A 17,311-nucleotide genomic window follows, 5' to 3' on the forward strand; every position below is an offset into this window, starting at 1 on the left:
TTAGATTAGATCAGACCTTCGAAATAACAGTGAATGAGGACGTGGATTAACTACGGTCCGGAGCACTTCGGCCCGTGAGCCTAATGGGGTACCGTTAGGGGTAATGAGGGGTGCGGGGAAGGGGCGGCTCTGCACCCGCTCGGCCTTAAAGTCTCATTGCAAAACATTTATTTTCCCTATTTAAATTAATTATCTGACGTTAATTTTATGCATTACCAGATAACTGCAATATACATAGAATACATAGAAATGACATTCAACTTCATGTATAAATGTGTAAAATATTTCGGCATTTTTAGATGTAAAATTCTATGCTTTCGTTGATTAGTTTATATATTCTCATGCCAATGATTCCAGTACAGGCTGTTGTACATAAGAGCATGAGAACGTAACCGCTGCAGTAACCACGGGTCCATTGAAATCTAGTGTTCAGCTTCGCAAATGTCCAAATAGCAAAAGCAGGGGTTGAAATTCATTTTTCAATGTCAAAGAAGAAAATTCATTAGAACTCAGAAATTACTAATGACTAAACGGACGAAGTAAAATTCACTCTTAATTTGTACCAAAACTTTTTCACGAAATTTAAGAAAACTTTACTAAACGACTTTTGAAGTGAGAAAGATGGCAGGCAGGAGTGCTAATGATTATTGTTCTGTTTTTATTATTACCCATTTTCTTGTTGAAATTACTTTGCCTTTAACATTTTACTTCAAAATTTTACTTAAGAAGTAGAGTTTCCTCTCATTCTTTAAGTAGAAAAATGATAATAACAATTTCATCGGTACGTTTATTTTGTTACACAATATATTGTATATATGAAAGCGTTAACACGAAAATTGTCACATTAACAATCGAGAGAGAAGACTAGCTGTACATATCTGTACAATGTGACGTGTAATATTATCGTGAATGAGATGTGTTTTTGTAACGCTACGCTAGAATGAAGTAACGATGACATTTGCAGGCGGATACTCCATCCGCTCATATTGAAGTAATAAATCTGTAGGTAGGTATGCGGGCCGGGTAGCGCGCCCAGCGACCGTCGCCGCTCACAACCTACCGATATTAGTTTACTTTTCTTCTCCAACTTACTTTATTAGTTATATAACCGCAGGGGCTGCCACTGATAGTTTTCAAGTTATCGTGAAGCCACGATGGCGTGCAATGTGCTCGATAAAGTACAGATTTTTAATATACTAGAAGAAAAATATTTTAGAAACGTTGAAAATTGATTCACAATTTTCTTAATCTGTGTTAAAAATTGAGACATTTTTGGAATCGATGAAAAGTGTATATTTATCGATAACGTAAAAAAGCCATTGAAGTTATTTGTAAAAGTTACGATGTTTAAGTATCACAATATTGCGAAACGTGGTTACAATGGCGGGTGTTTATAACTTTGTCCAAATAACAATCATCATCTATTTGAATTGTGCTAGACTACTCCGCTTGCTCAAGTCCAAATGAATAATAAACTAGAGAATAGGTAAGTTATTAACATATGTAGATGCAAATGCGTCGCAGAAACAGTGCAAATAGTACGCGCGGGACGCCGGAGGGTTCACCGGGCTCGCCGCATCTCTCTTAAGACATAAACTTTGCTTATGTCGTAAAACAATGTCATCTCCCGGCTACCAACTAAGGAGGAAATAAAACTTTGCTCTTTATAATTTTCAACTAGTGATAATAATATCTCTAATTTAAGCAGAACAAAAGGAAGAAACAGCTATAATTGTCGCTAGGACATCTTTGTTATTAACACTGTACGAATGTTATGTTATATGTTTTCGTTTTGCTACTTGGTGATCTATAACAATAACTTGTTCAATGAATAAATGGACACAAAAACACATAAGTCCGAAAGTTTAATTTACAGCGATTTCAGAATAACGAGAAACATTATGTCCGGACAATATGGCGGCAAGACCCCATAGTAGACAAAAACAGGTCAGTCGGCTTTCCGTTGACAACAACAGCTTTGTTATAGAGGCATTTTATTGGCACAAATATTGTCCAAGTGGAGCTGCGGCATAGTCGTCGTGATTTACCGAGCTGTTTACGCGAATCCAAGCCTCCACCCACTCCCTCACAACTACCAACATTTTTAGAGTGTTGTCATAAGAATTCATGTTTTATACAACACGTAACTGTAAAGCTTTTAAACGAAAACGAAGGATATTTTTCTCAGAAGTTATGTTGTGTGATCTTTTAAATCAAATCCTAAGTGAGATGTGTAAGGCTGTTTTGTTTGATATACATAGTTGTAGTGCCTTGATTTGTATTTATAAAACAAAAAATATTTTCGTTTAGAAATTAAACAAAAGCGAATTATTTAATTAATAAACATGTAATATACACTTCTCAACATAGGTTTCAACTGCCGAAAGATCAATGAAGACAATGCTTTTGTAAGAGTTTTTCATCACTTGAAATCCTCAGTAATCAATATATACCTATAAATGTACTTTAATTAAGTTACAAAACATAACAAAAAACAGCAAAAGATTTTGTCTTAAATTTTACTTTCGCTATGTGTTGTAAAAATAAGCAAAACCATATTTCATTTGCTTATAGTTAGAACATTGTAGTTATATTTATTATGTAATTTGTTATCTTGTTATTTAATTATTGCAATGGCGGCTCACCGTTATCCCGCAGTAGATGTGCGATCGTTAACAATATAGACATCAATTTTTATTGTTCATGGCATCTGGCAACATTAAGTGATTGGATCTTTCGGTACCCAATAATACTTTCTGAGAATAAGATGAATTAAGAGCTAATCACCGAGTTTCGTATGATTAAGTAATGTATAAGATAAAACTGACGAACAACATTGACGAACAAACTTACAATCTTTTTGTATAAGTAATATTACGTATACTAACTTAAAAATAGATTGAATGAAACTCGGAAATACAAAAAGAATATTTCTTAAGTCTTCTTTGAGAACAATCAACGGAGATTTCGCGTTAACTTTTTTGGATAAGTAGAAAAGTTGCGGAAGCGTTTTCCAATCTCTGAACGAAGGCCGTCGCCTCGCAGGAGTGGGTTTGTTATTGTGCCGCCTCGTGCCGCCGCGCACCGACTTCGCCGAAACAATATCTCTTGCAGACAGCACGGCAAAAAACTAACGAGTAATTTATTACAATTTCCAAGTTATTGCGATTTTTTTTACCGCATATTTTAGCTCGTTAATCTTAGTTATTTTACATTTACGGAAATGTGGATTCATAATTATACGTAGACAATGCAAGATAATAAGATAATGGTTATGCGATGGAAAATAAAATCCTTTTTAAGCCATGTATATTGGAATATAATACATTGCAATATAAAAAAAATATCTACGTCGGGTTATCTTCGCAAAACAAGAAATTAAGTAACTCGTTTATTATATTGTATGAAATACTGGGTTCTGTTACATATTTCATGAAATTCAATTTGCTTTACACGGGTTGAAACCACAGGAGATATAAATTAAATCCTACCATTAAAGACGTACGATAATCCGATCGATCGAGTCCGAGCAGGGCAGCGTCTATAATAAATTTTAAATTTACATTGGAAAGAAATCTGTAGGATATAAATTACGAAAAAAGGAACAATTTCGCCGATGAAACCTGAATGGGAATTTTGTCGATCTCACGTATTTTAGATCGGCGAGTTTGTTTTGTTTCAATGTTGGCACAGTACTTGAGTGCGATAGCGTAAAAAGAATGGAGCGAAGAACGCTTTTTTCGAATAAACGTTGGAGTAAGTTATTGTAATTCTCGCACGTAGATAAGCGACTCCGATCTAAATTACACAGAGTTTAAATTACTTTTGCAGATTAAACAATAATAAAGATAAATTAACAAAATGTTTCTATACACATATATATGATAGTAAAAATTGATATTTTTAATGGTAGGGATTGGCAAGATGGTATCATAAAAATCATTGTCCATCACATCATTAACAAAGCAATAAAAACTCATCCATTCTCATAGAAATATAGTGAATACAAACGTCTTTGAAAGTTTAAAGTCTGAAATAATAATGTTAATCACGCTACGATAAGAAAGGTACATTAAAAAGGTCTGGCGTGACAACAAATCTAAAGGAAAAATCTCCGCCTCTGAGAACCCAACGGTGATAAACGAGAAAAACTTTGGAACTAAATGGAGCATTTGAGACGGCGGAGCTGCGCTTCTCTCGTAGAATAATACTTTCCTCGAAGAAATAACACTTATAGTCCGCGAGGCTTAAAATCAAATGTCTCCGTTCTTTCTCGGAGTTTCGAGCGAACGCTGGCTGCGTATCTTGAGGAATGGCGACAGAAACAAATGTCAATTTGTACGTCTTACTTTTTAGATTTATATTCTAAGAAAACGACTGGGCGGTGCAGCGAAACTTGAACTGAATTAAATCGGAATCAACAATGGTATCACACAACAGAATTACATTTGAAAAGCATAGTATACATAAGTATGTAAATAGGATAAATATCTTGGAGATACAACAATAGTAACAAATACGGTTACTGACTCAATCAGTAACCATATTTTGCATTTGGTCTAAATTTAGTAATAATAGAAATTACTTACATCAATAAAAGAAAAAGCTATGCATACCTGAAACAATAATAAAAATAAAATGAATAATATAATAAAATAAATAATCTATGGTATATAGTTCGACTTTTCTTTTTTGCTGATCGAAAATTTCTTTTTTACATTCAAAATGAGCAACCAAACCAATAATTTAAGGTTCTTTACTTATAAAAACTAGAATGAAAAAAAAAGTACGCAAACAATTATGACAATACGGTTCAATATATATTTGTACAACACGTCCTTAATTAAAGTTTTAAAACGTAATAAAACAAAATACATAACACCCTTTCCCGAAAAAATATTAAACAAACAAGCCCTCCATCCACAGAAAAAGCTTTTATTTTTAAAAATACACAGCGGCATTTTGTCAACACGAGGGTTGGGTAAGTAAGGAAAGATTATTCCAATTTATATTAATACATGTTATCCGGAGGCAAGTGTGACGGGGCAACGTTTCGGCGAGCATAAGCGTGGTGGCCGGGCAGGGCGGGCGGCGGGCGGTGAGCGAAGGCGGGCGCAGGGGGCGCGAGGGGCGCCGGTCAGCGACGGACGGACCGAATCATACGTCCCGCGAGACCGCACACCTCGCAACGCCGGGATTATGTTATATGGAAATAATTGTCGCTCCGCGTCGCATCTAAACCGTTGCCTAAATTACCTTACCGAATAATAGGCAAACTACTTGTTGTTCAGGGGTAAACTTTTGTAATAGTGAAACATTTAGTTTGAAAATTTCATAATATATCCCTTAGCTTCGCCGTGTCGCTAAAATTTAGCTTATAATTACAGAATGATAATTATATTGATGAACGAAACTTTCCAATTTTCAGTAAATGTAGAGGCAACATCACGATGAAGATATGTAATGGATGGCAGGTGTTACAAAGTCTGACATAATCAAAGATGCTTTTCACGTTCTAATTAGTTTCAAATACGTAAATTCAGATAAAACTAATCGAATGGTAAGTTATTGTTACGACTATAAAATTAAATATCGGTTCAAATAATTCAGTAAACTGTCAGGCAGTGGTATGGTAGTGAGTAAAGTATATAACACTACCTACGTCGTCAGCGGAGCGTAGGCGATAATATCGGCGGCGAAGTGGAGGCGATCGGCACGCGCGACGCGTTGAGTGCAGCCTGTGTCAGCGAGCCGGCCGCTGAATGACGCGCGGCATAAGAGCCGCATCGGCAATTATGCCATTGACAACTTAACCGATCAAACCGCTGGACGCCCGCTTCGGTGCAGCGTGCACCGTGCGATGAAATCATAGGTGCCACGGGATAATTAAACACCGATCGTAACAATATAAAATACACAACTGGATTGTCGTTTTAATTCATTAAAAAGCTATAGTAGTCCAGTCATTTAAGGTTAAATTAGGTAAGAATCTCGGAATTCGAGATACCCAGCTGTAAGTCTGTAAATACTTGTATATTGACACCGTAAAAGTTGTCTCAAAACCTACATATGGTAGGGTGTAAGCAACCATTAAATTTCAAGGTCAAAGGTCACAAAAATCGGTTTTTCGCGCTTTTTTTGGCAATATCTCATTTCCTATGGGTTTTTTGCTTTTTGTATTTCTTATCAATATTGTAGAATACAAAATTCTCTACAGATTTTGTTGAAGAATTTTTTTTATACGGTGAACCGTTTTCGAGATAGAGGGCGGAGAGCGCGCGGTCACAGCATCACTTCAGCCTCCGGTCGAAAACGCGCCATATAGTTGATGAACTATCAATAAATCAATTATTATAAATATTTGTCAAATTAATTAATTACTGACAAATTTGGATGAACTAGCTGCAGCATTTGAGGAAGAAAATTGTTCGGCCCAGAAATTATTAGAGAGTGGAACTCAAACCTTATTGGCAGTCTATAATGCTCCGAAATCTGTGAAAAGTCTCGATCATCTTCGTTACATGCATTACGTCAAGTCTACAAAACTTAATAAACCTGCAAAGCCTTAAAGCTTTCAAATATTCCACCAACAAGTGCAGCTGCTCATCAACATTTCTACCGTGTATTTTATCAAGTTCAAACTTGGTTAGGACATGATTTGGAACCCCAGGTATGGGGTTGGGCAATGCGAAACGATTTTCTGGAGCCTATCATGACAATTTTACCACCTGCTCCAGAAGATTTGCTAAATACAATTTTCTGCAACTGCAAGAGTGGCTGTGGTTCGCGATACCGATGCAGGAAAGAGGGCTTGCAATGCTCTTTAATTTGTGGCCAATGTAATGGGCAAGCTTGTCTCAATGCTCTACCATATCAGAGCGACATATAATTCCTATATTTTCATTAACAATTCTGCAATTACATGGGCAGGTAAGTGTTGTTAAATAAATTAATACTGAATAAAAAGTGGTTAAGTTAGGAAAAAATGATAAAGTAGAATATAGTAGTTAATAAAAAATTGACAAATATTTATAATAATTGATTTATTGATAGTTCATCAACTATATGGCGCGTTTTCGACGGGAGGCTGAAGTGATGCTGTGACCGCGCGCTTTCCGCCCTCTATCTCGAAAACGGTTCACCGTATAAAAAAAAATTCTTCAACAAAATTTGTAGAGAATTTTGTATTCTACAATATTGATAAGAAATACAAATAGCAAAAAACCCATAGAAATGAGATATTGCCAAAAAAAGCGCGAAAAAACGATTTTTGTGACCTTTGACCTTGAAATTTAATAGTTGCTTACACCCTACCATATGTAGGTTTTGAGACAACTTTTACGGTGTCAATATACAAGTATTTACAGACTTACAGCTGGGTATCTCGAATTCCGAGGTGAACTTACTAAAATGACTGGACTATAGTTCGTTTAAAGCTACCTATAAATGACCGATCGTTTGTCAAATTTTACGCGTTTGTCAAACTATTTGATATTTTTTGTTTGTTGCTTATTTATGTGTTATGAATAATTTGATAAAAGCAAACGCATATTGTATAGAATAGTAGGAATTAAATTACCTTTTATAATTAAATAAATAAAATTTGGGAATATTTCATGCATAATATTCCAATTACAGAGTACCGATCAGTAAATGGAAAAAATGGTCCAATGCACGTGAAAACAAATTCCCCTTAGAGAGCAATATCATAATGGAACGGAGTTACTCTACACTCTATATGAACTTGCATCGCATCTACCTAGCAGTACGAAGCTAACCGCTAGTGAAATGGTTAGAGGAACAAAATTTTATCCCAAAAAACTATTGTCGTTGTGTTTGCAACTATATAAAATTGCACAAAACTCAAGCAAATTTTGTTTATTAAAACGAATACTTCCTCGCTTTGTCATGTTGTAACCAATCCCCCTAAATTTAAAATCATACGCAGACAACCATATTTTGGCTTCTGTGAACCATTGGTAGTCCAAAGACCACTGGTTGGGAATCATTGATGTAAAAGATCTGGTGTTAAAATGGGAATGTAAGGATGAATTTCCACTGTCCCTTATAACGTTTTTACCATCCCTCTTATTCAGCTGCCACATCAGTTAAAATTCACGTTAATATTGATGTAATAGACACAGCTTCAAGCTTCAAGAGTAAAGCACTCATGCCAGGTTTGTAACAACATTCGTAACGTTAACTCGCATTAGTATAACGACGCAGTAAACCGTTGCCCGAAAGTACCGCCGTAATCATAAGACGTCTCGCTTCAGAAAACCGTTCGGACTAAATCTATATAAAACAGACGTGCATCGATAAAGGTATTCGTTTAACCTAAAAAAAGGTAACCGTCTAAAGGATTCCGTTACAGTGACTTCTTGGAAAAGAAAATAGACCAATGTAGACACTGTAGGAGTGATTTCATTTGAGCAAAGTTTCTCTCTATCAACGAAATTCAGAGTATAATTTGAGAGAGGGGAAAGTTTTACCTTATCACAGAATTCCACGTGGAGTGTTTTGTTGAAATTCCTAATTTTATTCACAGACCACGAAGAAAGTTTTTGTGTTTTTTTTATTAATAATATTGTACTTTTAGTGTTTTTTTCGTAGCGCAATACTGGAATTAAGTAATACCTTGTAGTGTGAAAGTAAACTTAACTTTTTTTTAGTTTATGAGCTATGCAAATCATTCTTCTGAATATTTAAAGTAATCAAGTAATCAATCAAATCAATCAATATTTAAAGTACAATAATCTCGTATATATATATTTTTTTATTTTGAAACGGTGCAACTGCAACTCAATAGCTAAAATCTTCGTTATGACGCTAGGTTCATATCCGTACCATACGTACGTATTCAAGTACTAATTAAAAAAGTCATTATGGTGCATATGGTTATAATCTACTTTTAAAGTGGTCGTTAACATATGTTGTAAGTCAAGAAAATGTACCTACATTTACATACCCAATATTGCGGTTAAATTAGTAAATAATTTAATGTATGTGTAATTATCAAAAAGATAAATTTCATTTCTTTGAAACTTTACTTGTCTCATCTTTACAAAACTATACTCGTTTTATTCGTAATATTTAGATGTCAAGGAAAACTTTTCTATTTCTTTTTCACATTCATTGATTAATAAAACGCTCAAGTTGTTGGTATAAGAGACACAAGGTACCTTTTATTCTCAAAAATTAGATAATAGAAGATTAGACGTAAATGACCAGAAAAAAACTTAGAAGAAGTCAATTAGAGATAAGTTGGCAACAAGTTATCGCAATTACAGCAGGTTCGCCACCAGAGCAGATGTTAGCGCACTTCCCAGTAATGATCGAACGCAGCGTGACTCCGCCGGCATAGCCATTCGAAGCACTCGTAGAGACGCGTAGCGTAATTGGAATGACTACGTGCTACGGGGGCAGCTGAACGCTAACACCTTATCATTAGCGTCACTCACAATATTCTATACGATCTCGCCACCGCCTCATATAATCCAGACGAACGACATACTATAAACACATTTTTGTTGTTATTTTCAATAATATATTTAGTTAATTTACTTAGTTTAATCGTTTCTTTATCTTTAATATAAGAAATTATCAAACATAATTTTGACTTGAGGCGTACGCGGTTTAATCTAATAACTTTATACTTTGACGGTAAAAGATTTTCTTCCGCAACTCGCTCTGAAGTGCAGCGCACGCTGTTAGCGTAATAAAATTGAAAAAATTCGCCGCCAAATTAACTGTCTTCGTAAAAGTTGTTTAGTTATGTAGAGATAAAATTACTCATAAAATATACAATCTATTTTTTGTATCTGACTTTCCTTGTTAATACCGTTTACAAATTAGATTTTAATTGGATTAGGCGAAATGCAATATGAACTGTAAAAAATGCAAGAATGATCTACAATTCAAATTAGGATAGTTTGTGATGGAAGCGAGGGCTAACGGCTAATGGTAAAAAGCATTTTGCGTAATTAAACGTTCAGGCAGCAGCAGTTTATGTGACGATTAGAGAGCAGGGCGCGCGAAGGCTCGGCCGTTCAATTTGCCGCTTCACTTGACACAATTCGACGCCTGACTCGGGGACAATCGCACTCGAAGCCCCGTCGACCTCCTTATCTCCCGCCGAGGTAATCTTTCCTTCCCTTGGCGGCCATAACTCCAAGTGGGCAGGATTACCTGCAAAAGGGCTCCGTAAGGCAACCATCTCTACATAGGTTATCGATTCGAACATTGTGTGCACGCACGAATTCTTTCATTTTTATTCTAATTCCAAATTTTACGCATCGTTAATACTAGTCAGAGAAGAACAATCTATACTAAGGTCGTTTTTTTTATCTATAAAACAGAAATCAGCACATAATGTACAGTGTGTTTATTGTTTTCAGCAGATTCTATCATATTATCGTCTTCGTTTTGTATCATAGTAAGTAAGGCGGCGCGTTGTGACGTGGCATTCGACTTGAGCACTGCTAGTCTTAGCAGTGGGGATATTTTAATTTGGCCTCAGACGTGACCCGGGAGGCCGCGGCTGGAGCACGGCTCGCTGAACCGTGAGCCCGTTGCGGCCTCCGCCAAAGAGCAAACATTGCATCCGCCATCTTGTGCCGCACGGACCACGCCGGACACTCGACGGCGACAATCTACTACTACAATTGCCTACACTACTACGGAAATACAAGTGGATCGCCAGCAATATTGGCTCTCGGTACTTGATAATGGATACGGTTCAGTTTAATCTACACAAAAGTTCTACACATACAAACGAACATCGTTTCATAAACAAACAAGTTAGTTAAACGTATTTAAAATATAAAATAAAATTACGTAGTACAAGAAATCCGATATACGTAAATACAAATCACAAAGAGGTCGACTTTTCAATATGAAAATGACGAATATAAAAAACTTTATGTGGATAAATGTAGCAAATATCCTCGATCAAAAGTTAAAGACTCAGCAATATTGTTAAATAACATTTAGACATGAATTCTAATAGTTTGTGAAAAGTAAAACTTTAATAGTAAACAACTTAATAAGCAGTGTCGGAGAGTCGTGTTCACTATATAAAGTGTGGGTTCAAACAGCCATTGGATATTCTCGTAGCCTCTCCTAAAACTCGAGGTTTAACTAAGTTAGGGCTGTTACGAGAAAATTAATTAGGTTAAGAGATTTATTAGTCCTTATACACGGGGAGAAAATGTTTTTAGTTGTATTTAAATAATTAATTTACACGAGAAAACAAAACTAATAAATGACACAATTATTAATTACCAAACAAGACTTGTTTTTTCATCAAAAACCACTCTAGTGATGTTTGCTAGCATGACCCAAAAATTTAATTTCGATTAAATCACAATGCGGAGGGAGGGAAAGGAATCATGATAAAGAGAATCATGCATCATGCTTATTGAGTGTGAATAACAATGAATTTACGGGGCTCGTAAATCCAGCAGGTGTGGCTGCTACTGAATAGACCAGCCCAACGCCAGACTACATTAATCGTAGCCCGAAATATCGTGAATCAATTGATGTCAAAGTATCTCTGAATCTGCACCAAAAAGAGAATACAGTTATTAAATTCCGAGTACATATTGCCAGTTTAATTCCCAAGCGTCACTGCGTTGCTGTCGCCCTATTAATTGTCTCTACATTGTTTTAAAATTATAATATAAACATTATTCATTGCATTTCTGTTAATTCTTGTGTTACTTGGAACTTTGCCATGGAAGAGTATCATTATTCACATAAGAATGTAGACCGCTATATGCCAAATCTGTTACGTAAAATAAATAAGTTATAAAACAGTAAAATTTAATTTTTATTTAAATACAAATCGAAATATAAAGAAATAACATGTATTTCAATTAACAAAAAATACATTTGTAGACAAACATCACAACGATGGGGAGGTCAGTTATTATTTCGTAACTCAACGTGCACACAGTGATACAACCGTAGGTATTTTCTTTTCATTTTATTTCTTTCAGAGTGTAACGAACTGTGTAATTGAAGTAGGGGATGTTTCAGGCGCCGAAGATTTAGTTTCAGCTTTCTTTCTTTCTCTTAATTTTAAACCTCATCTGTGGCGTACGATTTAAAATAAAAGTTACTGCTAATCTTTTTCTTAAAATGTTAATGGCGTTTACTTTCATGGCGACAGTGAGACTAAGTTCAGAGCCAAGTTTCGGATATTTGGTATGTACATATGTTAAGTGACTATTTAAATGTATTTTTTGCGTTTGAAAATAACTTAGTTATGTCATTTATAAAAAGAAAAAAATATGCTGTAAAAATTGTCTACTCAAAATATAAGCTATTTTTTGCCTAAAATTATAATAGACTTACAATTTGATAAAAAACTTAGGAAAATAGTACTAAAATAACTGATAGTAATAGATTAAATAGTACACAAAATTTATCTTAAGAAGTCAACGTCTCAAAAAGCTGAGTTAATTTAGAGACTATTAAATTATTTTAGTGCTTCCAATCTTGGTAAGAATAAAATTGCTCCAGGCTTATTATAATTACAGTAATGGAGGTCTCGTTTACAATGTTCTAGAGAAGCGGATAAATGTTCTTTCGTAGAACTACAATAAATCCCTTAGTAATATAAACGCGCTGTCGACATCGGGGGCGGGAGGCGGAGGCGGGGGGCACGGCGGCAATTTTTCTCTCCGCTGACAACATGATGTAACGCCAATATCGCACGCTGAGCGATTAAGCCGCGCACGCCGATATTTCAGACTTGCCCCTACTAGCTGTCAAAGTGTCGACGAGAACTCTGTACGTTCGTATTCGTATACACATAAACACAAAGTCGAATACAAAAATACTTTTTCTTTAATAAATTAAAAGAGTACTTTTATGGATATTGAAAGCTATTCCGGTAGTTGTCATGAAAGAAAATAAATAGAAGTATATCTGGCCGTAGGTATATCTAAACGTTCGTAATCATGCGACGGGCTATAAAAAACGAAATAAAGCAGACGAAGGAGGTTCGTACCGAGGACGGTTAGTAATGCGAATCACGCAGGCGGGCAATCAGTCGGAGACGGCAGTAAAGGTGGAAGAGCGCGTGAGTCGGGCGCAGGGCTGCATCACGTGGCGCTGACGCCGCGCCGCTGCCGCCCGGAAGCACCCCGCGTCGCTGCCTCAATTGCACTAACGATATAAATCAGACGACATGTATCGAAAATTACGACATCAAATTTTCTAATAACGAACGTATTTACTTTTCTATTTTCTTCTAAGCCTCGTATAGCTTATTGAATAAATGCTTAAAGGCTCTCACGGCAATAATGTTATTTCTTACAGTAGTGGATGAATCATAACCAGTTTTTATAATGACAAAAACTGAATAAAACTACATATAGTTATTTAAAGTTCCATCTTAAAATATCAAGATTAAGATTTCACTAGCGTCCGATATAAATGACTCGTTACTTTTTCTGGCTTCGTATTCATAAATAACTAAGGGCTTGGACAAGGCGGTGGTGTCGATGATAAACGATGTGTAGCCGGCGCCTGGGCGGCGGCCGCGAGCCGCGAAAAATACGACTGTCATCTTGACTGATAGCAAAATAATGCTCGAGTCATTCATCCCCCATTCTGCATGCTAGCGGTCACTAAACTTTCCTTTTGTGTTGACTTAAAATTATCAATAATAGGCTTAAGATTATGGCAACTTTATTAAATAGACGATTGATAGTAACCACTTTGTTTTTTTTATAGGATTTGTCCTAAAATACATCATGCGACAAGTCTCATGATCGGCACGAACTGGGACAGAATAATTCGGAGAAAATTGTCAATTATTTTATTATTAAAAAATGATTAAATTCGCGACAGATGATTTATTTTGACAATCACAAATACAATCGACACTTGCCAAGTTGCATGGAACTATCTATAATAACTTTAAAACCGCAGATTCATTGAAACAATCTGGCATGGAATCAAATCTCTGAACGTGATATTGTAAGTCTAATGCACAGTTTTACAATTTATCTAGGCTGTCACTGCTTCTTACTGTACGTGAAATATTTTTGAGTATTCTACATCCCGTCAATGTTCATTACGAAATTTGGTGAACATGGAATATTTGTTCAAATTTCTAAACTTATTTGTGCTCCTTATGACATAAGAATAAAATAAAAACTTTATATGAAGATTAACTTTACAGTTAAGTTATAATAGAGTAGAAACAAAAGTAGTTTTGTAGACTGCATTAAAGTGGTTACTTGGATGTGTCCATAACTTTACTACGTGTCCTCTCGTACTTATCGTTATGAAGTAGTATTAAACATGCTTGACAATATTTTATTTAGTACGTCCTTTCTTGTCTACAAAAACAATTACTACTTGATGTTTTGCGTTTATCAGAGAATTAAATGGTATTGGAAAAATCAGTGTTACTAAACAGGAGAGCGCGATTGCGTCTAATAAAATACAAGACAATTGATTGTTGCTATTGCGGGCACGTCGCCCAGTTACTGTTTTCACGTCTAACGTAATAACGTTAGCAACAAAGTTATGGTACAAACGTGACTCGTTATTCGCTACGTTATCGTACCACCGTTGATCCACTTCACATCCTTTTGCTATTTCAGAAACAACTTGTAGTCCAGTCATTTTAGTAAGTTCACCTCGGAATTCGAGATACCCAGCTGTAAGTCTGTAAATACTTGTATATTGACACCCTAAAAGTTGTCTCAAAACCTACATATGGTAGGGTGTAAGCAACTATTAAATTTCAAGGTCAAAGGTCACAAAAATCGGTTTCTCGCGCTTTTTTTGAAAATATCTCATTTCCTATGGGTTTTTTGCTATTTGTATTTCTCATCAATATTGTAGAATACAAAATTCTCTACAAATTTTGTTTAAAAATTTTTTTTATACGGTGAATCGTTTTCGAGATAGAGCGCGGAGAGCGCGCGGTCACAGCATCACTTCAGCCTTCGGTCGAAAACGCGCCATATAGTTGATGAACTATCGCTAAATCAATGATTATAAATATTTGTCAATTTTTTTATTAACTATTACATTATACTCTATCATTTTTTTCCTAACTTATCCACTTTTTATTCAGTATTAATTTATTTAACAACACTTACCTGCCCATGTAATTGCAGAATTGTTAATGAAAATATAGGAATTATGTTTGAATTTTAACCTAATTAATATTAATAACTTCTTACATGATGAAAAAAAAAACAAATAAATTGTGAATTAATCTTTTTATTAAGAAATATCATTGAATACATTAATTTTTATTGAAAGTAAAAAAATTGAATAAAGGGTACAAAAACTACAATTTATAATTTTAATCATCTTCTTCCTCTTCATCGTCGTCTTCTGGCTGCTGGTAAATTTCAAACTGGTCTTCATTATCGTCTTCAACGACATTTGTCTCAAGTTCTTCCATGATTTCTGGGTCAAAGGTTCCATCTTCGTTAATGTCGCTCTGATATCGTAGAGCATTGAGACAAGCTTGCCCATTACATTGGCCACAAGTTAAAGAGCATTGCAAGCCCGCTTTCCTGCATCCGCATCGCGAACCACAACCACTCTTGCAGTTGCAGAAAATTGTATTTAGCAAATCTTCTGGAGCAGGTGGTAAAATTGTCATGATAGGCTCCAGAAAATCGTTTCGCATTGCCCAACCCCATACCTGGGGTTCCAAATCATGTCCTAACCAAGTTTGAACTTAATAATATACACGGTTGAAATGTTGATGAGCACAGGTTTATTAAGTTTTGTAGACTTGACGTAATGCATGTAACGAAGATGATCGAGACTTTTCACAGATTTCGGAGCATTATAAACTGCCAATAAGGTTTGAGTTCCACTGTCTAATAATTTTGGGCCGAACAATTTTCTTCCTCAAATGCTGCAGCTAGTTCATCCAAATTTGTCAGTAATTAATTAATTTGACAAATATTTATAATAATTGATTTATTAATAGTTCATCAACTATATGGCGCGTTTTCGACCGGAGGCTGAAGTGATGCTGTGACCGCGCGCTCTCCGCCCTCTATCTCGAAAACGGTTCACCGTATAAAAAAAATTTTTAAACAAAATTTGTAGAGAATTTTGTATTCTACAATATTGATGAGAAATACAAATAGCAAAAAACCCATAGGAAATGAGATATTTCCAAAAAAAGCGCGAGAAACCGATTTTTGTGACCTTTGACCTTGAAATTTAATAGTTGCTTACACCCTACCATATGTAGGTTTTGAGACAACTTTTAGGGTGTCAATATACAAGTATTTACAGACTTACAGCTGGGTATCTCGAATTCCGAGATTCTTACCTAATTTAAGCTTAAATGACTGGACTATTGAGGTGATATAGAGCAATCAAGTCAGAATAATGAATCATTTATTTCAACATTATAAAAAATAAGTTGTAACAATATTCACTTGCCTAAAAATCTAGTATAAAACGCAATAAATATATAATAATTAGCTACTACTATGGTGTCACCCATTAATCAATTCATGTTTCATAATAACTTTAAACGTTCCCTTCTCTGATGGTATGAAGCGAGTTTTTTAGCACAACCTTCACCCCATAGCTTAAATCACGTGTATTTTTTAGTACAAAGTAATATATAAATTTACAAGAAAACATTATTAATTCTAAACAGTAATGATTTATTCATTAAATTTACGTCATCAGACAGAAAATAAATATACTTGGAATTTTATTTTAGTCCCCACTAGGGAGTGATGTTTCGTGATTATTCAAAACCTTCCTCGAAAAGGGATTAGGATCGCTATACTATAAACAGAGCCAATATAGTAAAAATTTGAAATATATCTACATAGCTCAGACACATTACATGAAAGATACTGGTATATTATAAACATTATAAACACATCACATATGTTACGTATCAATTAATCAAAGGAGAGTTAATTATCGGTGACCATGCATTTCATGTTGATCGACGCGGTGAGCAACTCGCATTTGTCTTAATACGACTGATTGACAGATATCCGATGAATGGATCATTTGTAATTATGTGATTGAATTCATACATATACTTAGTGAAAAAGAATAATGAATTCTCAAAATCAAATCAGTCTGGATTATTTTCGAAATACCCAAACAACCAAAATCCTATAACAGTAGAAGTTTTTGATAGAAATTCGTGAAAACTACATTTTGGTTATATAGTTAAACACTTATAACAAATTACTTAATTTATAACTTTAAAAACATTTAATTCTTAAAAACCACGAACGTTTCTAAAACAATTTTCGTATCTAGCTAGAAAAACCTTAAAGACGTT

General features: G+C 35.0%; 1 protein-coding gene and 1 long non-coding RNA gene across 2 annotated transcripts in view; one reads left to right on the plus strand and one right to left on the minus strand.

Moving 5' to 3' along the window:
* LOC106719784 (E3 ubiquitin-protein ligase mib1) overlaps window positions 1–17,311 on the minus strand; it is a 142,764-nt gene that overhangs the window by 59,226 nt on the left and 66,227 nt on the right.
* LOC123721095 lies at window positions 811–15,839 on the plus strand. Its single transcript, XR_006756144.1, has 3 exons — window positions 811–823; window positions 5,626–5,627; window positions 15,751–15,839. It is a non-coding gene; the product is annotated as an uncharacterized LOC123721095 (long non-coding RNA).

Source organism: Papilio machaon, chromosome 1 (assembly GCF_912999745.1).
Source record: "Papilio machaon chromosome 1, ilPapMach1.1, whole genome shotgun sequence".
Lineage (NCBI taxonomy): Eukaryota > Metazoa > Arthropoda > Insecta > Lepidoptera > Papilionidae > Papilio > Papilio machaon.